Genomic DNA, 23,715 nt, shown 5'->3' with positions numbered 1-23,715 from the left:
TAAGAAGCTCATCTTCATTAGTGATTCGAGAAATGCAAATCAAAACTACAATGAGTTCCCACCTCACACCTGTTAGATTGGCTATTATCAACAAGACAGGTAATAACAAGTGTTGTATAGGCTGTGGAGAAATAGGAATAGTCATTCACTGCTGGTGGGAATGCAAACTGGTACAGCCATTATGGAAGACAGTATGGTTGTTCCTCAAATAATTAAGAATAGAGTTACCATTAAAAATTCTACCTGAAAACCTAAAAAACATTTATATGCAAAGATATATGCACTCCCAAGTTCATCACAGCATTATTTATAGTAGCCAAGATATGGAAACAACCAAAATGTCCTTCAGTAAAGAATTGGATAAAGAAGATATGGTACATATATACTATGGAATACTACTCAGCCATAAGAAATGATAACATATTGTCCTTTACAAAATATGAATGAACCTTGAGAACATTCTATTCAGAGAAATAGGTTAATCAGAAAAAGCTAAGAACTGTATGATTTCACAGATAGTTGAATTATAAAACTGAGACTCATGGACATAGACAAAACTTGTGTGATTACCATAGGGAGCATGGTTAGATGAAAGGGAGTAAAGATTCACAAATATATGGTGACAGAAAATGATTTGACTTTGGGTACTGGGCACACAACTCAATTAACAGAACAATTCAAATGCTTTAGAGATGTGTACCTGGAAACTATGATTCCTGTTGATCAAAGGCATCTTATTAAATTTGATTTCTAAATTAAAAATAATAAAGTAGTGAACAAAACTTTTGAAAATGCAGGAAATGATTGCTTCTCAATCACACTGTACTTCTGGTCTGGCACAAGTACCCAACTGGTAGTGTTTGATCTGTAAATATTTGCTAATGGACTGACTGAAGGCAGAAATAGAACTGAACTTGTGAAGATCTGACCATTCAACCACTCACGATGTGGTAGTGCCACACTATATTTAAACTGTGTGTGTGTGTTACTGCCTTTGAACAGGAAACATCCCTCATCATAATAGTATAAAGAACATTCTCTTAAAACATGTAAATCATGCACTCATGTTAATATTCCCCTTTTATATAGAATTCAAGAAACGTAGCATAAGACAATGAGCTGGATGCCAATCAGATAGGGTGGGGGAGGGGGAGGTGAAGCTGTCCACACAGCAGTTCTGAATTCACTCTGGGTGCCAATGAGATGGGGGGTGGGGGTGGGGGGGTAGAGCTGTCCACACACCAATGCTGAATGCACATAAAATGAGAGGTACCTGGGAGAGGTGGTTGAAGTCCATGGTCTTAAGGAAAACCTTATACAAACACATGCATGATTTTGGTCAAGATCAGACCAATTGGGAACCAGCACGATGTCCTAAAACAGGAGAGCTGTCCTGACTTGTGGCTTCTCTGGTGACAATTTTGAATTTCCTTTGCAGATTGTTATGTTCATCCATCAAAAAAGTGCTCAACTTCCAGGGGAAGTTATTATAACAGAACTGTTGATGATTTATTCTCCAGATGTTAAAGTTAAGCTCAAGATTCAGTATTTTATTTAAGGAGGGTATATATAAGGACAGTAAGAATACTAATGTCAACGTTTAGGAAGAAATCTTAAGACAGCTGTATAAGGAGGAGAAATTGTTTTTCAAAAAATATAGAATTCAAGGCCCATGTGCAGGAGACAAATAACTAAGTTCAGACAGACCACAGGATCAACATCACCAGGTGCCTCAGAGAGTCCCATGTTCAGGAATAACAATAAAATCTTCATTCATTTTTTAAATGAAGGAACTCACCTGCTCTTTCCTCCATACACTTCAGGTCCCCTTCCAAATGCCTTCTTGGAGATAACTGAATTAACCAATGCATTGATCATAATACATTTAAGAGAAACAAATTATTTAAAACATTTAAATGATTAACTAGAGAGATTTTTTTTCATCACTGAAAACGTAAAGAACACCAAGCAGAAGTCACCAGCACTTGAGGACTTCTAAATTTGAGTCACCTGAGGGACCATCCTCAGATTGCTATAGATGCTGAGTCATGACATCAGTGTTAAGTGTTTGTAGCCTATTTGAGATATAACTATTTTCAATTCCAATATGCAAATTTACTCTGCAAATTTTATTTAAAGGCATTTTAAAATTGTACATTATTTCTACTATAAAAATTTCAAAGTGCTTCACACATCCTGTGTTCTCTTGGCATCAGAATTCTTCATCCTTCCCCATCCACCTTTATCTCCCACATAGCCAGGTGTGTGCACCTCCTACATCCTGGAAAGTGACACTCTTTTTTTCCTCTTTAAAACAGTGGTTTTATTTCCTTCAGCTACAGAGATATAGAATTGCTAGATCACCCTGGCTGGTTGGCTCAGTGGTAGAGGTCAGCCTGGCATGTGGATTTCTCAGGTCTGATTCCCGGTTGGGGAACACAGGAGAAGCACTCATCTGCTTCTTCAACCCTCTTGTTATCACATATCTCTGTCTCTTTCTTACTTGTCTCTCTCTCTCTCTCTCTCTCTCTCTCTTTATCTCTTTCTTTCCTCTCCTGCAGCTATGGCTTGATTGAAGCAAGTTGGCCCTGAGTGCTGAGGATAACTCCATGGCCTCTGCCTCAGTCTCTAATAAGAGCTCTATTGCTGAACAATGAAACAACACTCCAGATGGGCAGAGCATTACCCCCTATTGGGCTTACCCGGTGGATCCCAGTCAAGGTACATGCAAGAGTCTTTCTCTGCTCCCCTCCTCTCAATAAATTAAAAAAAGAATTGCTAGATTACTTGGTAGCTTAACTTTTAATTTTTATAGTAACTTCCCCACTCTGTTTTCACACTGTTTAAACCAATTTATATTCCTGACAACAAACAGCACAAGGGTTCCCTTTCCCCACATCTTTGACAACATTGTTATCTCTTGTGACTTTGAGAACTGCCATTCTAATAGGTGTGGGGTGATAGCTCATGGTGGCTACTATTTTTATTTCCTCGGTAATTATGAGTGTGACACTTCTTGTTGTTACCTTAAAGGAATGTGAAGAGCAGAAATCCTGAAACACTAAGCCTTTATTTAGTTTCAATGAGATGCCAGCTTTCACCTCTACTTCCTGAGGCTGAGACATTTGGGGAACACGGTGCAGCTGTTGAACCGGAGGCAGGAACAGAGAGCAAAGCTGAGGATTTCACAGGATGTGGTCAGCGGGATCTTCACACCACATTTGTACTGGTCACAAGATGCTCAATTCACAGGAAGAGGCCCAGTATCTTCTCACCCTGAAATTAGTAGGTGCTGAGGGACTCAACTGAACCACAGCACTGAACACTGTACGTGTGTAAAGTACAGGCAGTGTGCAGGTTGCAAATGAGATAGGTTCTGTGGGTTTGTTCTTAAGTTGAATTCTTATGTAACTGACCAGAGGTACATTTACCTCTGAAATGCAACTTAGATGTTTGTCTTTACATAGTATTTATTTTTACCTTTCTGTGCCTATAAACACTTAAAACATTTTTTTCTTCTCTTCCAAGTGAGAGGAGGAGAGTTAGAGAGACCGATTCCCAATGCAACCTAATCGAGATTCACCTGCCAACCCCCATTTGGGGCCATGCTCGCAACAAAGCTATTTTTAGCACCTGAGTGGAGGCCCCACAGAGCCATCCTTAGCATCCCGACCAATGTTCATGAACCAGTCAAGCCATGGCTGTTGGAGGGGGAGAGAGAGAGTGAAAGGAGAGGTGAAGAATCAGGTGATTGCTTCTCCTGGGTGCCCTGACTGGGAATTAAACCTGGGACATTCACACACTGGACAGATACTCTACCACTGAGCCAACTGGATAGAGTCAAACATTTTCACACCTACAGAACCAATCTCATTCTTAACCCAGGGACTGTCTGTATCACATTTCGTTTTCCTAAACTCTACAATCAGATAAGGGCTTTAACCTAATTTGCTGCCATTGGAAAGCCATGACAATTTTTCAGTTTAAAACATTCAACATTGCCTGGCCAAGCTAACATAGAAAAATAGCTAATAATATGAAACTACTTTTCAAAGAAATATGAAGTTTGTCTCCCAGAGAATATTTATTAAAGATCTAGTGCAACCTGCATAATTTTTACTCAACTGACAGAGAGGAAGAATTTAACTGGACCACTTGATTCTGCTTTTCTAGAAAAGAAGAGAAGCTGAAAAATCTTGTTTTAGCTAAAATAATTGTTTGTGTATGAATTAAAACTGACTTTCTTCTCTCTTGAGAGAGAGAGACAGTCTACTTAAGATGTTATAACAAATTTCAACCAACTGTGTGGCTTAAGACAACAGAAATTTATTTTATTGTTTTGGGACCAGGGAACAGAGAGAGGATTCATATATGGAGATAGATAGATAAAAAGAGAGAGACAGGAGATAAATGGATACATAGGAGAATAGGCCCACAAATACTCCAATCTTTGCTGTTGTAACACTCTATTACATTTCCTACTCCAGGTAAAATTCTCTTACATCAGGGTTGGAGACAATTTTTTCAAGCTTTATAGAGATACAATTGACATGCAATGTTGTATAAGTGTAAAGCATATAGTAGAAGTTTGATACCACCTCAATTTTAGCTAACAATACCATCAAGAGGTCACATGGTAGCCAAATACTTTTGTGGTGAGAGTATTTAAGATTCACACTCTTAGCAACCTTCAATTATGTAAGCTGGTATTTTTAAGTGTTCCCAGCATGCTGACATTAGATGCCCCAGGAACTATTCATCTTATATACCCTCATTCACTGGTGGTGGGAATGTAAACTGGTATAGCCATTAAGGAACACAGTATGGCAGTTCCTCAAAAAACTAAGAATAAAAGTACCATATGACCCAGCAATCCTTCTAGTGGTTATCTAACCCCACAATTCCCAAAACACCAGTATGCAAAGACATATGCACCCCCGTGTTCGAAACAGCATTGTTCACAGTGGCCAAGACATGAAAACAACTAAAGTGTTTCTTGATAGATGATGGATAAAGAAGATGTGGTACATATATACAATGGAATACTATTCAGCCATAAGAAATGACATATTGCCACTTACAACAACATGGATGGACCTTGAGAATATTATACCAAGTGAAATAAGTAAATCAGAAAAAGCTAAGAACTGTAAGATTTCACACATAGGTGGGATACAAAATTGAGACTCATGGGCATAGATAAAAGTGAAGTGGTGCCCTGGCCAGTTGGCTCAGCAGTAGAGAGACAGCTTGGCATGTGAAAATCTTGGGTTTGATTCCCAGCCAGGACACACAGGAGAAGCACCCATCTGCTTCTCCACACTTTCCCCTCTCCTTTCTCCCTCTCTCTCTCTCTTCTCCTCCCACAGCCAAGGTTCCATTGGAGCAAAGTTGGCCCTTGCGCTGAGGATGGCTCCATGGCCTCATCTCCTGTGCTAGAATGGCTCCAGTTGCAATGGAGCAACGTCCCAGAGGGGAAGAGCATTGCCCCCTAGTGGGCTTGCCAGGTGGATCCCGGTTGGGTGTGTGTGGGAGTCTTGTTTCTCTGTCTGCCCGCTTCTCACTTCAGAAAAATACAATAAAAAAAGTTAAGTGGTTACCAGGGGGAAAGGAAATGGAAGAGGGTAGAGGAGGAAGGTGTAAAGAGACAAATATGGTGACAGAAAATGATTGCCTTTGGGTGATGGGTATACAAAATAATCAACAGTTCCAATGCTATAGAAATGTTTACCTAAAACCTATACACTCTTATTGCTCAATGTCACCCTGTGAAGTTTAATTTTCTAGATAAACTTTTCATTAAAAAAACTGAATATTTGGATTTTATTGATTTTCTTCTGTTTCTGTTTGTCCTCAGTAGTCACCACTCCGTTCATTATCCCATCCCTCCTGACACCTCTGTTTAGATATCTTTGCTCTTCTTTTACTAATTATTTTCATTGAATATCATTATTAAATGATAGTTGGCACACAATATAATCTTAGTTTCAGGTGGACGGCACTGATTTGATATTTACGTATCTTACAACATGCTCCCCATACAACGTCCAGTGACTATCGGTCTCCCTGCAGAGTTATCACACGCTGTAAACTACCTCCTCCCTTCCACCCATTCCTTCCGCCCCTCCCCTCTGCCAACCATCACTGTGAGCTTTGTTTCTATACGACTGTTTTTGGGGCCTGGGCAATTGGCTCAATGGTAGAGCATTGGCCTGGCTTGTAGAAGTCCCAGGTTCAGTTCCTGGCCAGGGCACACAGAAGTGCCCATCTGTTTTTTCACCCTTCCCCCTTTCCTTCCTCTCTATCTCTCTCTTCTCTTCCTGCAGTCAAGGATCCATTGGAGCACAGTTGGCCCAGACACTGTGCATGGCTCCATGGCCTCCACCTCAGGCACTAGAATGGTTCCGGTCACAACGGAGCAATGCTCCAGATGGGCAGAGCATCACTCTCTAGTGGGCATGCCAGCTGGATCCTGGTTGGGTGCATGCAGGAGTCTTTGTTCCTCCCTGCTTCTCACTTTAGGAAAAAATAGATAAATAAAAATTTTTAGCGTACAGTTCTTCATAGTATTTTCTTACAATATTTTGTATTTCTGTTGTGTCAGTTGTTATTTCTCCACTCTCGTTTCTAATTTTATTTGAGTCCTCTCTCTTTTTTTCTTGGTGAGTCTTGTTAAAGGTTCATCGATCTTGTTTACCTTTTCAAAGAACCAGCTCCTGGTTTCATTGATCCTCTGTATTGTTTCTTTAGCCTCTATGTCGTTTATTTCTGCTCTGATCTTTATTATTTCCTTCCTTCTACTAGCTCTGGGCTTTACTTGCTGTTCTTTTTCTAGTTCTTTTAGATGCAGGGTTAAGTTGTTTATTTGAGCTTTTTCTAGCTTCTTGAGGTATGCCTGTAATGCTATAAACTTTCCTCTCAGGACTGCTTTTGCTGTGTCCCATACATTTTGAGTTGATGTATGCTCATTATCGTTTGTTTCTAGGAATTTTTAAATTTCTTCTTTGATCTCAATGTTAACCCATTCATTGTTTAATAACGTGCTATTTAGTTTCCAAGTGTTTGAATGTTTTTCAATTTTTCTATTGTGGTTGATTTCTAGTTTAATGCCATTGTGATCAGAGAAAGTGCTCGATATGATTTCAATCTTCTTAAATTTGTTGAGCCCGCTTTTGTGCCCTAACATGTGGTCTATTCTAGAGAATGTACCATGAGCACTTGAAAAGAATGTATATTCTGCTGTTTTAGGGTGAAAGGTTCTGAAGATATCTATTAACTCGAGTTGATCTAATATGTCCTTGAAGTCTGCTGTTTCTTTGTTAATTTTCTTTCTTGAGGATCTATCTAATGATGTTAATGGGGTATTGAAATCCCCTACTATGATAGTATTGCTGTTGATCTCACCCTTTAAGTCTATCAAAGTCTGCTTTATATATTTAGGTGCTCCTATATTAAGTGCATAGATATTTATAATGGTTATATCTTCCTTTTGGATTGCTCCCTTTATCATTATGTAGTGACCTTCTTTATCTCTAACTATGGTTTTTGTTTTAAAGTCCATTTTGTCTGATATAAGTATTGCTACCCCAGCTTTTTTTTTCATTTCCATTTGCGTGAAATATTTTTTTCCATCCTTTTATCTTCAGTTTGTGTGCATCTTTTGATTTAAAGTGTGTCTCTTGTAGACAGCATATGTATGGGTCCTGTTTTCTTATCCACGCAGCTACCCTATGCCTCTTGATCGGATCATTTAATCCATTGACATTTAAGGTTATTACTGATATGTAATTGTTTATTGCCATTTTTTTCTTTAAAACTGTTTTTCTCTTTTGCTATATTCTTTTTTTCCTTTGATCTGTTTACAACAGGTCCCTTAGCATTTCTTGCAGCCTTGGTTTGGTTGCAGTGAAATCCTTGAGTTTTTTTTGTCTGTAAAGTTTTTTATTTCTCCTTCAATTTTAAATGATAGCCTTGCTGGATAAAGTAGTCTTGGTTGTAGGTTCTTGTTCTGCATTACTTTGAATATTTCTTGCCATTCCCTTCTGGCCTCAAGTGTTTCTGTTGAGAAGTCAGAAGTCATCCTTATGGGGGCTCCTTTGTAGGTGATAGTCTTTTTTTCTCTAGCAGCTTTTAATATTTTCTCTTTATCATTTAGCTTTGGTAATTTAATTATGATGTGTCTTGGTGTTGGTTTCTTTGGGTTTCTCCTTAATGGAGTTCTCTGTGCTTCCTGAACATGTGAAATGTTTTCCTGCCTTAATTGGGGGAAGTTTTCCACTATAATATGTTTGAACAAAGTCTCTATTTCTTGTTCTTTCTCTTCTTCTCCAGGAACCCCTATGATGCGAATGTTATTTCTCTTCATGTTGTCACAGAGCTCTCTTAGAGTTTCCTCAGACTTTTTGAGTCTCTTTTCTTTTTTCTGCTCTGCTTGTGTGCCTTTATTTATTGTGTCCTCTAACTCACTGATTCAATTCTCTGCTTCATCTATCCTGCTTATAATTCCTTCCATTGTATTCTTTATTTCAGATATTGTATTTGTCATTTCTGTCTGATTCTTTTTTATTATTTCAATGTCCTTTTTATATTTGTTATCTCTTTATTTAGGTTTTTGTAATGGCCATATATGGTTGTTCTAATATCTTTGAGCATCCTAACAATCATTATTTTAAACTCTGCATCTGGTAATTTGGTTATATCTGATTCACTTAGGTCCTTTTCTGGGGATTTCTCTGGGTTTATTTGTGTTGTATTTCTCTGCCTCTGCATTTTCTCTTCACGGGAGTGGCTGTGATCACGTGCTTGGGTGCACAAGGTTTAGTGGCCTTGGCCTTTGCCCCGCCCCTGTGTGTGACGTTATGCTCAGTCCTGAGGACACTGGCGAGCACCTTTGCTCAGCTGCAGGTCTCCGCCTGTTTCCGAGCTTTCGCCCTGCCTTTGCAGGATGATCCCACTCAAGGAACAGCTGCTAGCCTTGGCTCTACCGCCGGGCAGGGCTGCGTGTCCAAGCTCAGCTCCGTAGTGGAACTCTGCCTCTTCTGGGCTTTTGGCTCCACCCCCGTGGGAGGAGCCGGCTACCAAGTCAGACCCCAAGCCTGGGTTGCACAGGCAGGGCAGGGCTGTGCTCCTCTGCCCTTGCTCTAGGGCTGGTTTCTACCCTTTCCGGGGCTCCCACCCTTCTCCCGGAGCCTGGATTACAGGCTGCCGGCAGCTGAGCTTGACCGCTTTTGCACGCCCCCTTCTCCTCCCCAGCCGGGCAAGATTGAGCTCACACCTGAGCCCAGTGGTGGCCAGCCGGCCTCCGCCCCTGCCAGCAGAACTGCGCTTTTGTCTCCCACTGCCGCCCGCTCTCCGGTGCGCCCTCAGCCGCGTGGGTGGGGGCGTTGCAGCTCGGACCCTAAGACTCACTACTGTAGACCCGAAAGCTCCCTCCTTCTATGCGACTCTGCTCTGAATGCTGTGGGGGAGCTTGTTTGGCTGCTCTCCTGCTTCCCTTTGCTGGTATTGCTGTTTCTGGGGGAAATATTCACTTCAGCTTTGGGGAGTGACTCGTCCCAGGGGTTAGGGTGGCTATCTCCCAAAATGTTTCCCCCTATGCCTCCTAGATTGTCCTCTCTTCTTGTTACTGTGGTTTTCTCCTCTCCCCCATCCCCAGGATCCCCAGGTGATTGTTTTTGAGAAAGATGTTCTGCGTGGTCCCTTTAAGAAGGATCCTGGGTCTGAGAAATCAGACTCTCTCACAAACAGTATCCTGACTTGTTTCCAGCTAAATACTGTCCTTACGCCTCTTCTGGGGTCTGGGGCTGCAGGCTGGGGCTTTGTTCCTGGGGCTCAGGACCCTTTCCCCTCTGCTAAACTCACTTCCAGCCACGCGAGTCTCTCTCTGCTGCCGATCGCTCTGAGGAGCTGGGCAGCCCTCTCCACATTTCCACGTTTCTGCTTTTCCTACCAGTCTCTGTGTGACTTCTTCAGCGTTCCTTGGTTGAAGAGTCCTTTTAGTTTAGTCCAAAGTTGGTTTTTCCAGATGATAGTTCATAAAATTAGTTTGTAATCCACTTTGGTTCTGGGAGGTAGATGCTGGTACGTTCGCCTACTCCAGCGCCATCTTGTCTCTCAAAAAACTAGACAACCTAGATGAAATGGACAAATTCCTTGAAACATATTATCTTTCAAAAATCAATCTGGAAGAATCAGAAAACCTAAACAGACCAATTACAACAAATGAGATTGAAACAGCTATCAAAAAACTCCCAAAAAAGAAAAGTCCTGGGCCTGATGGCTTCAGAAGTGAATTCTACCAAATATTCAAAGAAGAACTAACTCCTATCTTTCTCAAGCTATTTCAAAAAATTCAAGAGGAAGGAAGACTTCCAAACTCCTTTTATGAGGCGAGCATAATTCTGATTCCAAAACCAGGCAAAGACAACACACACAAAAAAAAAATTATAGGCCAATATCCCTGATGAACTTAGATGCAAAAATCCTCAACAAAATATTAGCAAACCGGATCCAGCAATATATGGAAAAAATCATGCACCATGATCAAGTAGGATTTATTCTTGGGAGGCAAGGCTGGTACAATATTCGCAAATCAATCAATGTGATTCATCACATAAACAAAAGAAAGGAGAAAAACCACATGATAATTCAATAGATTCAGAAAAAGCATTTGATAAAGTCCAGCACCCATTCATGATCAAAACTCTCAGCAAAGTGGGAATACAGGAAACATACCTCAACATGATAAAGGCCAGCTATGAGAAACCCACAGCCAACATCATACTCAATGGGCAAAAATTAAAAGCAATCCCCTTAAGATCAGGAACAAGGCAGAGGTGCCCCCTTTCACCACTCTTATTCAACATAGTTCTGGAAGTCCTAGCCACAGCTATCAGACAAGAAAAAGAAATAAAAGGCATCCCAATTGGAAAAGAAGACGTATAACTATCATTATTTGCAGATGACATGATATTGTATATAGAAAACCCTAAAGACTCAGTCAAAAAACTACTAGACCTGATAAATGAATTTGGCAAGGTGGCAGGATATAAAATCAATACTCAGAAATCAGAGGCATTTTTATACACTAATAATGAACTGTCAGAAAGAGAAATCAGGGAATCAATCCCCTTTACCATTGCAACCAAAAAAATAAAGTACCTAGGAATAAATCTAACCAAGGAGATTAAAGACTTGTACTCAGAAAATTATAAAACATTCATTAAAGAAATCAGGGAAGATATGAATAAGTGGAGGCATATACTGTGCTCATGGTTAGGAAGAATAAACATCATTAAAATGTCTATATTACCCAAAGCAATTTATAAATTCAATGCAATACCAATTAAAATACCAATGACTTACTTCAAAGACATAGAACACATATTCCAAAATTTTATATGGAACCAAAAAAGAACACGAATAGCCTCAGCAATCCTGAAAAGGAAGAAAAAAGCGGGAGGTATCACACTTCCAGATATCAAGTTATATTATAAGGCCATTGTACTCAAAACAGCATGGTACTGGCATAAGAACAGGCACATAGATCAATGGAACAGAACAGAGAACGCAGAAATAAACCCACAGCTCTATGGACAACTGATATTTGACAAAGGAGGTAAGACAATACAATGGAATAAAGATAGCCTCTTCAACAAATGGTGTTGGGAAAACTGGACAGCTACCTGCAAAAAAATGAAACTAGACCACCAACTTACACCACTCACAAAAATAAACTCAAAATGGATAAAAGACTTGAGTGTAAGCCGTGAAACCATAAGCATCTTAGAAGAAAACATAGGCAGTAAGCTCTCTGACATCTCTCGCAGCAATATATTTGCTGATTTGTCTCCACAGGCAAGTGAAATAAAAGACAGGATAAACAAATGGGACTTTATCAAACTAAAAAGCTTCTGCACAGCTAAAGACAATAAGAACAGAATAAAAAGACAAACTACACAATAGGAGAATATATTTGACATTGCGTCTGATAAGGGGTTAATAACCAAAATTTATAAAGAACTTGTAAAACTTAATACCAGGAAGACAAACAATCCAATCAAGAAATGGGCAAAAGAAATGAATAGACACTTCTCCAAAGAGGACACACAGATGGCCAACAGGCATATGAAAAAATGCTCAACATCACTAATCATTAGAGAAATGCAAATTAAAACCACAATGAGATATCACCTCACACCAGTCAGAATGGCGCTCATCAATAAAACAACACAGAATAAGTGCTGACGAGGATGTGGAGAAAAGGGAACCCTCCTGCACTGCTGGTGGGAATGCAGACTGGTGCAGCCACTGTGGAAAACAGTATGGAGATTCCTCAAGAAATTAAAAATCAAACTGCCTTTTGACCCAGCTATACCACTGTTAGGAATATACCCCAAGAACACCATAGCACTGTTTGAAAAGAAGAAATGCACCCCCATGTTTATGGCAGCATTGTTCACAATAGCAAAGATTTGGAAACAGCCCAAGTGTCCATCAGAGGACGAGTGGATTAAAAGGCTTTGGTATATATATACTATGGAATACTGCTCAGCCATAAAAAATGATGACATAGGATCTTTTACAACAACATGGATGGGCCTTGATAACATTATACTGAGTGAAAGAGGTAAATCAGAAAAAACTAAGAACTATATGTTTCCATACATAGGTGGGACATAAAGATGAGACTCAGAGACATGAACAACAGTGTTGGGGTTACAGGGTGGGGGGAGGAGAGGGAGGTGGTTGGGGGAGGGGAGGGGCACAAAGACCATGGCTTTTCAGCATTTGCCATATTTCCCCCTTAATCTATAGACAGACAGCAAATATTTACGTATGGTGTTCCCACTATAAAGACTGCTGTCTTAGGGACAAATGCTGATAAACTATTTCAGCAGTTCCTCCTTCTTCAAAGACTTATATGTCAACATAGAGCTCCATGTTTCATAGGACATACTCAAACTCACTCCATGTTCCCTGGAGCTTTAAGCACAAGAGAATGCCCCCCCCTTTTTTAGTATTTTTTCTTTTATTTATTTATTTTTTGTATTTTTTTTGAGGATGGGGATGGGGAGGCAGTCAGACAGACTCCTGCATGTGCCTGACTGGGATCCACCTGGCATGCCTACCAGGGGGGAATGCCCTGCCCATCTGGGGTGTTGCTCTGTTACAACCGAAGCCATTCTAGCGACTGGGACGGAGTCCATGGGGCCATCCTTAGTGCCCAGAGTGGCTTTGCTCCTGTGGAGCCTTGGCTGTGGGCGGGAGGAGAGAGATGAAGAGGAGGGAGAGGGGGAGGGGTGGAGAGGTAGATGGGCGCTTCTTCTGTGTGCTCTGGCCAGGAATCGAACCCGGGAATCCTGCACACCAGGTCAATGACTCCGACGGTTCTACCATATCATGCTCTTTATTTAAAAAAAAATTTACATTTCTTTTGAATGCTGATGAACAGGAGACACCAAATCTTTTTCGCCTGCAAACTACTACCTTCTTTATTAGATCTAGTTAATAACACTGTTCTGTCTTTTTTCCAAATAGCTCCAGATATATGGAAAAGATTTATATAGGCGGATGGGGATCCTCAAACCCCTCAGCGAGATCTTCTGAGAATGGCTTTTAAGATACCTAGAGGCAGAAAAAGCCCAATAGAGATCAGGGGAATTCCAGCTTTTAGGATACACCCTTAAAGGCTTCAATGCCCCAAAGGGGTCTCATAGGATGCCATCTGGGTCCTGCTTCAATAGTGGAAAGGAAGGTCATTGAGCTAAAGCCTGCCAGGCTTACATGCCTCTGCTGTGAGGAAACAGGGACACTGGAAGGTGGGCTTCCCCCTCGCTCCTCTAAGGGAGGGTTCAGGCTCTTCCAGCCCTGCTCCAGCCACCTATGACCTAACCTTGCCCAGAAAGCTGGGGTTTGCCACTGAAGGCTGAGGTGCCCAGGGCTGTCGGCCCCATCTATGACACTGTGGACGAGCCTAGGGTATTTCTTCCAAGAAGCAGGTAAACTGATCTCATTCGCACAAGGGCCACTTAACTATGTTTTGCCTGAATAGTCAGGTTTTTTATTCTTCCCTCAAAGATCTCTGTTGTGGGTGTTGATAGTCCTATTTTCTGCTGCTTTGCTTAATATATAGTGTTTCCTTTATTCCTCCTACCTCAATGCCCCACTCATATTTCAGGCTGGGACCTACTCCTAATTTAGAGCTCTCTTTACTCCTTTTGCCAACTTGTATTATGAATTTACCTTTGCCACCCAGCTTAGTGTATCCCAAGGTTCTCTTTACCAGGCCACAGTCACAGAGCTCCAGGGAAAAGCAACCTGGTCTCAACTCTCCAGGCAGAGGAGAACAGAAGCTCCATATCCACGCATGCTGCAAATGGCTTTTTCCAGTCTACCTGAATCATCACCAGCTAGAAGCAGCGGTCATTGGGACTTGGACATGAGCTGCAAAGTATAGAATGGTGACAACAATTCCAGTGCCATGCGGACTTTTCCTGTGGGGAACTTTCCTGGACTCCTGCTCCCTGTGACAGCTTCTAACAGACTGAACTGTGTTTGGGTTGCATTTTTCAGGGATTTGGCATGGTGATGGGCCAACTTGGACTTGGTGAACATGTTAAGGACACTACTCTTTTAGGGATTCTTGCTGTATTGGCCAAGAGTATGCTTAAAGGCTTTTAATCACTGTAAAAAAAATAGAGGACTGGATGAAGAAGATGGGGCACATATACACCATGGTATACTATTCAGCTAGAAGAAATGATGACATTGGATCACTTGCAGCGGAATGGTGGAGTCTTGGTAGCATTGTGTGGGGTGAAATGAGCAAATCAGAAAAAAACAGGAACTGCAGGATTTTATACATTGGTGGGACATAGAAGCGAGACTAAGAGGCATGGACTGGAGTGTGGTGGTTACGGGGGCTGGGGGGAGGGAAGGAGGGAGAGGGGGAGGGGAAGGGGTACAGAGAGAACTGGATGGAGGGTGGCAGAGGACGATCTCTCTTCGGGTGATGGGTATGCAACAGAACTAAATGACAAGATAACCTGGAAATGTTTTCTTTGAATGTATGTACCCTGATTTATTGATGTCACCCCATTAAAATAAAAATTTATTTTTTTAAAAAAAAGAAGTAACACAGCAGCCACTAGGCAAAAAAAAAATTAAAAAGATTAAAAATGGGCTGTTTTTGTTTTGTTTCTTTTTATGATGTTAATAGTTATAAGTATAATTGAAATATTTTTCTATCTGAATTATTACACTCAGCACACTGTCCTATAGATCCATTCATGTTGTCATAAACGTCAGGATTTCATTGTGTGTGTGTGTGTGTGTGTGTGTGTGTGATGTATAGTCCACATCCCACATCTTTCTTGTGGAAATGGAAAGAGAGCTCTAAATTAGGAGTAGGTCCCAGCCTGAAATATGAGTGGGGCATTGAGGTAGGAGAAATAAAGGAAACACTATATATTAAGCAAAGCAGCAGAAAATAGGACTATCAACACCCACAACAGAGATCTTTGAGGGAAGAATAAAAAACCTGACTATTCAGGCAAAACATAGTTAAGTGGCCCTTGTGCGAATGAGATCAGTTTACCTACTTCTTGGAAGAAATACCCTAGGCTCGTCCACAGTGTCATAGATGGGGCCAACAGCCCTGGGCACCTCAGCCTTCAGTGGCAAACCCCAGCTTTCTGGGCAAGGTTAGGTCATAGGTGGCTGTAGCAGGGCTGGAAGAGCCTGTCATCTATGGATCTAAAGATCCAATGCAATCTTTTCTTCAAAATTCTTTTTACAATAGCTTAGGCCATGGGCTTTTTTAAGGCTTTTTCTTTTCTCATATACTGACTCATGGTTTTAATTTTCTCATTTCATGTGTTTGGCAGGTGATACATTATAATGGAATTTTTATATATCATTTTCATCTTCAGTTACAGTTTATATTTAAGCTTATTGTGCATTAGTTCCATGGATTAGCAACGTGGATAGAAATCATGGGCTTCACAGAGTAGGATCCCTGTGGCTCTGAGGGCCCACCTGGCTGCCTATGTGTTTCTGTCGATGTTATTGTCACATCCCCTGTGATGTACTCTACATCTCTGTGGCCAGTTTGTAACTACCAATCTGTACTTAATGTCTTCACCTTTTTTCACTCAGTCCCCAAACCACATTGTCACTTAAATTAAAACACTCAGGCCCTCGCCCCATTAAAAAAAAAAAAACAAAAAAAAACCACTCAGGCCCTGGCCGGATGGCTCAGTAGTAGAGCGTCGGCCTGGTGTGCAGGAGTCCCGGGTTCCATTCCCGGCCAGGGCACACAGGAGAGGTGCCCATCTGCTTCTCCATCCCTCCCCCTCCCCTTCCTCTCTGTCTCTCTCTTCCCTTCCCACAGCCAAGGCTCCATTGGAGCACAGTTGGCCTGGGTGCTGAGGATGGCTCTGTGGCCTCTGCCTCAGGCGCTAGAATGGCTCTGGTTGCAACAGAGCAACGCCCCAGATGTGCAGAGCATCGCCCCCTGGTGGGCGTGCTGGGTAGATCCCAGTTGAGCGCATGCGGAGTCTGTCTGCCTGCCTCCCCATTTCCAACTTTGGAAACATTAAATAAATAAATAAATAAATTAATTAATTAATTAATTAATTAATTAAAACACACATTTCTGTTTTGGTTCACACGTTGATTATTGAAACATCTGTTACTTTATTTCCAAAATGTAGAGATGTTCATTGTCTTTGACTATAGAATGACTGCCTCAGGGTCCCAGGAGCCACTGGGGGGGTCCACGTTAGGTCTTGAGGCTCATCAGGGCCCAGAGCTGTGTCTTCACCGGGAAGTTTTTATGACTTCTGAGATCCCTGCAGGCCCCCTTCCTGGAGTGTGGGGTCTGGGTCCACCCTGGGGGCTAGTGGACGGCCAGAGCAGAGTACATACTGGGCTCAACTAGGGGCCCCTCTGACATGGAAGAAGGGTGTGTAGTTGTCTCCTGTCTCAGAGGCATGTGGTTCAGCTGGGCGTAGGTCACATCCTGGGGGGCATCAGAGGCAGCAGCCTGCAGCAGGCAGAGAGTGAGAGATATGGAACATGGATGAGGTGGGGAAGCCCAGGGCCCTGAAGAGCATAAGACCCACCTGACTGTCCATCTGTCTGTCCTCTTCTACTTGTCTGTCCTTTGTGTATATCAATGTCTCCAACAGGGAGGAAGGAGAGATGGCCATTCCCTGTCTTAGTCTTGATCTTGAGAGGTTCACCTGGGTGTATGTCACTCCCTGGGATACTGCATCGTGCCTGTTCTGCTGCAGAGATAGTGAGACAGAGACGGTGTCGCCTGATTCCACTGGTGAAACCTTCCAGCCAATTTTTCACCTGTTGTCAGAGTAATGATGTGAAATTTTAAATCAGATTAGGTCACTCTCCTTTCGGAACCTGCAGGGACCTCCTAAGACTTGGGCATCTGGATGCTTCTACGGTCTTGACTCATCTTTTTTTTTTTTTTTTTGCATTTTTCTGAAGCTGGAAACGGGGAGAGACAGTCAGACAGACTCCCGCATGCGCCCGACCGGGATCCACCCGGCACGCCCACCATGGGGCGACGCTCTGCCCACCAGGGGGCGATGCTCTGCCCATCCTGGGCGTCGCCATGTTGCGACCAGAGCCACTCTAGCGCCTGGGGCAGAGGCCACCGAGCCATCCCCAGCACCCGGGCCATCTTTGCTCCAATGGAGCCTTGGCTGCAGGAGGGGAAGAGAGAGACAGAGGAAGGCGCAGCGGAGAGGTGGAGAAGCAAATGGGCGCTTCTCCTGTGTGCCCTGGCCAGGAATCGAACCCAGGTTTGACTCTTATCTTAACAAGCTATCTCTTGCTCTTTTGGCTCCAGTCACATGGCCCATACTGCTAAAGAAACACGGCCTGTCTCAGGACCTTTGCATCTCCTCCTTTCTCTGTTCTCCTCAGCCCCCACTCCTGCTTCATTTTTCCCTCACAGCACTTTGCTCTCTAGGACATTGTCCCCTTGTTTGCACAGTGTCTCCCTCCCCCACAGGTGAGACCATGTTGCTCAGGGCGGCACTGTGGCCCCTAAATGGAGCCAGTAAAGAGTGAGCTCTTGTCACATCTGCTGGTGAATGAAGGGCACCCTGGGGACCTGTGTGTAATTCACTGATTCATGCATCCTCCTGAGATCTGGGGCTGCACAAGGTTAGACAGAGGACAAGGAGTCACCAAAGGGGACCTCATAGGAGGGTCCATGATGTCACAAGAAACCAGGAGGAGTGAGTCACAGCAGGACAACCTGGGTGCCCAGAAGGAGAGGTCAGTGTGGGATGCTGCTGTAAACCAGGTGAGGTGAGGACAGGAAAGTGTCCATTGGATTAAACTGCAAAACAGGGAGGTCCTTGGTGGCCTGGACAGGAGCAGGGGTCTCACCCGAGGGTTCAGATCCACGTCCTCTCAGGCTGTGGGTCCTTCACGGCAGCATCTGCTGGGGCAGAATGGGGGTGTCTCCTGGCAGGGTCCCGAGATCTCAGGGCTGCAGAGCCTGCCTGCTCCCAGATGGCCAGTAACCCAGGGGTGAGGGGAAGTGCCAGGTCACTCAGTGAGGATTTCAGTCCTTCCCACCCCATGACGCCCACATCTCAACCCCTGCCCCACCCCTATCATCTACTGAAATCCTGTGACTCCTTGCCCCCCACAAGGCAGTCATTTCTTCCTCTCACAGAGAGGGTTTTCCTGGAGTCCATAGCTGGCCTCGAGCCAGGGGAGAAGACAGAAGTATTAGAGGCAGAGAGGGAACAAAAGGCAGTGGAGTCTGGTGACTTCTGGGCAAGAATAAGCTAATCCATAGCCTCTGTTTTGGGCTCTAGGTTCATGGCCCCTGTAGGAGTTTGCACATGAGCCTCTTTCTGGGCTTGTCAAGAGGGAAAGTCTCAGCCCAGGGAGAGTAGGATCCCCCTTCCCCATGAGATTCCACAGGAAAGAAGGAAACCTTGACACACACTTGTGTGTATGTTTGAATATTTCACAAGATTCAACATGATAAAGGATTACTTCACATTTGAACATCTATGCTAACATTGAGAGTTTTTTCTTTCTACATTTTCTGACTTGAGATTCTAGAGAAATCTTATTCTCCGCTGACCTTGTCCATCTATTTGGTTTTCCTGTGGTGGCTGCCTGAATGACTCCTGTGTTGACCAAGGTCAGCCTGTCCCTACTCACCCGACATCCTGCCTTTGCGTGATGCTGGTGTTGAAGGTAGAGGAAGAGGAGGAGGGAGATCAGCAGGAAAAGGGCCACCGAGATCCTGATCACTATGATCAGGTACAATGGGAGACCTTGAACACAAGTGATGTCATGAATGAGTCACTGATGCCATTTAATGAGACCTACTGTGTGCAAGGTATGTGCTGGGGGCTGTCATCTGTCTCCTCTCACCCTCCTCACAGTCAGGCACAGGGATTGCTGACTCCACTACCAATTGCACTGAGGATCAGAGAGGTTCACCATATGCTCCAGGTCACCCAGCCTGGATGGGGCAGGGCTGGGCCTGGAACCCAAGACTGTAGGCTCCCTGTGCTGTCCTCATGCTGCCCCCTAGGTAAACAGGAGCTTCATACTCTGAGCTCCTCATCTGCAGGGGCCTATCCATGTCCAATCTGGAGCCGAGGGTCCTTTGTTATGACCTATCCCTAGTACAGCAGAGACACGGGAGGGGCAAGGGTATAGGGTGGGGTTCTGTGTCTATCCCGAGACCTTTTTTCTCCCTGCAGAGCCCTGACTCCCACATTAAGATGGTCGAGCTGCAATGTGAGACTGCCTTTTTGATATCTCTGAGGACCCAAATGTCACCTGATCTCACAGCAGCCTGTGAGCAGGATGGGACCAGGGATGAACAGACAAGAACCTGACACTCAGAGAAGAGAAGGGAAAGCCTGGCCCCAGAGCAGGAGCAGCAGAGCTGGGAACTGACCCAGGTCTGACTATTGTCCCCTCCCTCCTCTGAGCTGAGCCTTTGCTGAGGGAAAGAGACAGAAGTCTCAGACTTGTGTTCTGCCCTGCCTGTCCCTCCCTGTACAGTGTCACCAGCACTGCTACACAGGGGACACTCTACATAACATCACATCCTGGAGGCTTCCTTGTGAGGCTCCTCTCCCAGGAGCTCAGAGCCAGAACTGAAAGAAAATCTGAGCTCTGGGCTGCGATTCTTTCCTTTTATACTTGAGGACACTGAGGCCACACAGGGGAAGGAGTGTTCATGTCAGTGTCTCCACAGGTGCCTGAACCCCACGTGACTCAGCCCCTGTCCATAATGGATGCACCCACCACATCCCACAGAGAACAGCACTTACACCTCTGCAGGCCTGACTCCGTGGGGATGACATGGGGATTCTCAGTTTCCTGGGAATTAGGGTGGGGATATTGAGGGATGCAGACTGTTATCTTTTGACTTCTGCCTGGTGTCCTCAATGAGGAAGGGTTCCAAATTTTCTGTAGGCCAAGACCACACACCTGTCACCTGCCAGCCTCAGGGCCCAGGGAGCCCTGTGGATCTCAGCATCTCAGCCACCTGGGACAACCCATGCTTGAGTTTCTGAGGGACACTGGATCCCATGATAGACCCTCAGAACTGCCCCAGAGCGGTCTGTGCTCCCTGTGAGCAGAGCTCTCAGTGACTCTCCAGCTGTGGAGATGGCCCCTGGGGAGAGTGGAGCTGGAACTCCAGAGGGTCATGGGAATGAGGAAGAGCATGAGAAGCTGACTCACCCTTCCACTCAGACTCTCTCTGACATCTATTGGTTGTAGCCACCCCAGGACCCTCCTGCTGCCTGCCTGACCCATTCTGTACCCAGCTGACTGAAAAAGGTGAAGAGGGATGACAGGACCTCTAAGGGGTAGAGACCCCCTGGGTGACCACCCTTAAATTCCCCTCTCTGCCATCCCAGCTGGACCTTTTCTGGGGACAAGGCCCTTAGACTGAGCTCAGAAAGGACAGGGTCAGTGTCCCCTCACCTGAGACCAGGAGATCCAGGGGCTCACTGGGGTGTGACAGCAGGTAGGGCTTGCTGTTCTGTGAGCTGTAGCACCTGTAGGTCCCCCCATGGGCTGAGGTCACAGGACACATGGAGAACTCTGCCTGAGCTCGAAACTCTGATCTAAGACACAGTAGGGGGAGATTGGCTGTTCCCTCCTTGGACAGAAGGAAAGTGTCCGTCGGGCTCTGTGACTGACACAGCAGGGTTACATTCTCTCCTGAGGCCACCGTGGGGCCCAACTGCACCAAGAGGGAGGGTCTTTCAGGGAGCCGTCCTAGAGAGAGGGAGGGTGAGTGAGGGGCTGTCCGTCACCTTGTTCTGACCTGAGAGTCAGCAGACCTCTCTCTGAGGACCCTCCTCTCTGTCTGTCTCTGTTTCTCTGAGTCTCCCATCCCTTCCCACCCCATCTCTCTCTGTCTCCCTCCCTGGGACCCTGCACATTCACTCTGCCCATCACCACTTGAGATCCCCCAGCAGGGCCTGTGCTGAGTCTGGGTCCCTGACTGAACCCACAGGCCACTCACCTGCTGCCAGGATGTCCACAGGGTCACTGGGGGCCGACTACTCGGAGGAGAGGTTGTGTTCACCATAGCATCTGTACCGGCCCCCGTGGGAGCTGCTCACAGTGTCCAGGAAGAAGTAGATGTGAGAGAGCCCAGCCTGGGGCTGCAGGACAAGGCTTTGGGGGAGGTCACGTCCCTCCTCCTTGATGAGAACAAATCTGTCATAGCCGACATCAGAGTGACACTGGAGGGTCAGGCTCTGTCCAGAGACCACGATGGGGCCCTGCTGGGTCTGGAGGGAGGGCTTCTGAGACACACCTGGGGAGACCAGACTTAAATTACAGGGGTTGCTCCTCCCATACAATGTCTTCTCCTGCACTGGCCCTGGTCTCACTGTCTCTCCCTGTGTTTCTGACCTTGTTCTCCCCTCAGCTCACCCTCTACCATGGGGATCCCCTCACAGCAACAATGCCTATAACATGTCTGGGTCTATGGATTAGTGTCTAGTGCCTTACTCCATGGATGAGACAGTAATGAGACTCACCTGAGACCAGGAGCTCCAGGGCACCACTGGGCTGTGACCACTTTTGGGGTCTGTCCCTGTAACAGCCATAGCATCAGAACGTTCACCTGTGACTGTGAGTCCAGGGTCCAGGAGAGCCTGTGATCTCCTTCCTTAGTCAGAATGAACCTGTCAAATCCCTGCCCTGAGCCACACTGGAGGGTCATGTTTCCTCCTGAGGTCACTACAGGGCTGGGCAGGACTCAGAGGCTGAGTTTTCTGTAGAATTCTAGGAGAGGAGGAGGCAGCATGTTAGATGGGGCTCACCCCTCCCTCATGTCCCCCAGGGCTGGGCTGTGAGAGGGGAGACCGCCTGATAGCAGACTCCCTTCCCAAGGGCTGAGCCTGAGGCTGGGACCCCTGAGTGTCCCGCACATGTCACCACCAGCTCCAGGGGGTCACTGCACTGTGACCAGCAAGTGGGGCTGAAAAAGTTACACTGATATCTCCCTGCATCACACTCTGTCATGTGTGTGATGTAGAGAGCACCCTTTTTTGTAAGCTTCCATGGGGACTGTGAATTCTAAAGGGCACGTTTTTCTTCTTTCTACAGATAGAACTCCTGGGCCTCCAGGATCCCCTGACTTCGGATGGTCACAGAACTTCCCCAGAAAATGACAGAGCCTGGCTCAGGGCAGATGGTGGGTTTGGGGAGGGTCCCTGGAAGGAAACAAGGAGCTGCATGACAAAGACCCTCCCCTCCCTCATTCCCTAGCTCAGCCTAGCACCCTCCTGTTCTATCACTTCATCCCAGGACCTCTGTGCTCCCTCCTGAGTCCCAGGGGGTGAAGTAAGAGGTGGGACACGGAGCCTGGGAAGGATTCACCTGTCTGCACATGAGTCCTCTGGCCCAGACTCAGCCCTGAAAGTGAGACCCTGTCAGAGATTTGCACCTGGATGTCTGAGCAAATTCCTTTCACATTAGGGCCCATCCACTTGGGTTTGACTGAATCCTGAGGTTCCCTATGAACAAGAAGGTGTAGCCACCTCATCTCCTCCTGCTTCCCCATCCCCGTGTCCACAACTGACTGAAGAAGAGAAGAGCAGAGAGGAGGGACAGCATGGTGTCTGCTCAGAGTGCTCCCGCTCTGCAGATGGAGGAGCCCCTGGGCCTGAAGAACAGAGATGCCCAGGATGTGGTGAGTCAGAGTCTGTTGTCCTTCTGGGTTTCCACAGCTGTGGACACACAGCAAGGGGACACCCCTGTCCACCATGTCCAGGCTCTGGGTTTTCTATGATGAGAGTTCAGGCAGGGTCCAGATTCTGTGGAGACACTCAGCCCAGACCTGGGGTCTCCTCTGATCCCAGCAGTCTCTGCCTGGTCTGATCTCCTGCTCAGAGGAGACAGGACCCAAATTCTTGTGCTGAGCCAACCTTAAACTCTGGCTGACACTAAATTGAACTTATTTATTATTTTCTAAGCCTCCCACAAATAATATTATTTCTGGTCTTTGACTCATCCACAAACAAATAATTACTGATCATGTACTCTCTGCCGAGTTCTTGTGCCAGAACCAGAAATATAACTGTGACCCAAGATATTTATTTCCTGTATATTGAGAACTTTTCTTAGTTGAATATGGGACTTCTAAAGTTATTATTGCAATTACTTTATTGATAAAAG

General features: G+C 45.0%; 1 pseudogene; it reads right to left on the bottom strand.

Annotated features, from left to right (window-relative positions):
* Positions 1–23,715, bottom strand: part of LOC136331910 (leukocyte immunoglobulin-like receptor subfamily A member 4) — a 256,817-nt pseudogene that overhangs the window by 84,396 nt on the left and 148,706 nt on the right.

Source organism: Saccopteryx bilineata, chromosome 3 (genome assembly GCF_036850765.1).
Source record: "Saccopteryx bilineata isolate mSacBil1 chromosome 3, mSacBil1_pri_phased_curated, whole genome shotgun sequence".
In the NCBI taxonomy this organism is placed as follows: domain Eukaryota; kingdom Metazoa; phylum Chordata; class Mammalia; order Chiroptera; family Emballonuridae; genus Saccopteryx; species Saccopteryx bilineata.
This window is presented reverse-complemented; position numbering and strand designations above follow the sequence as displayed.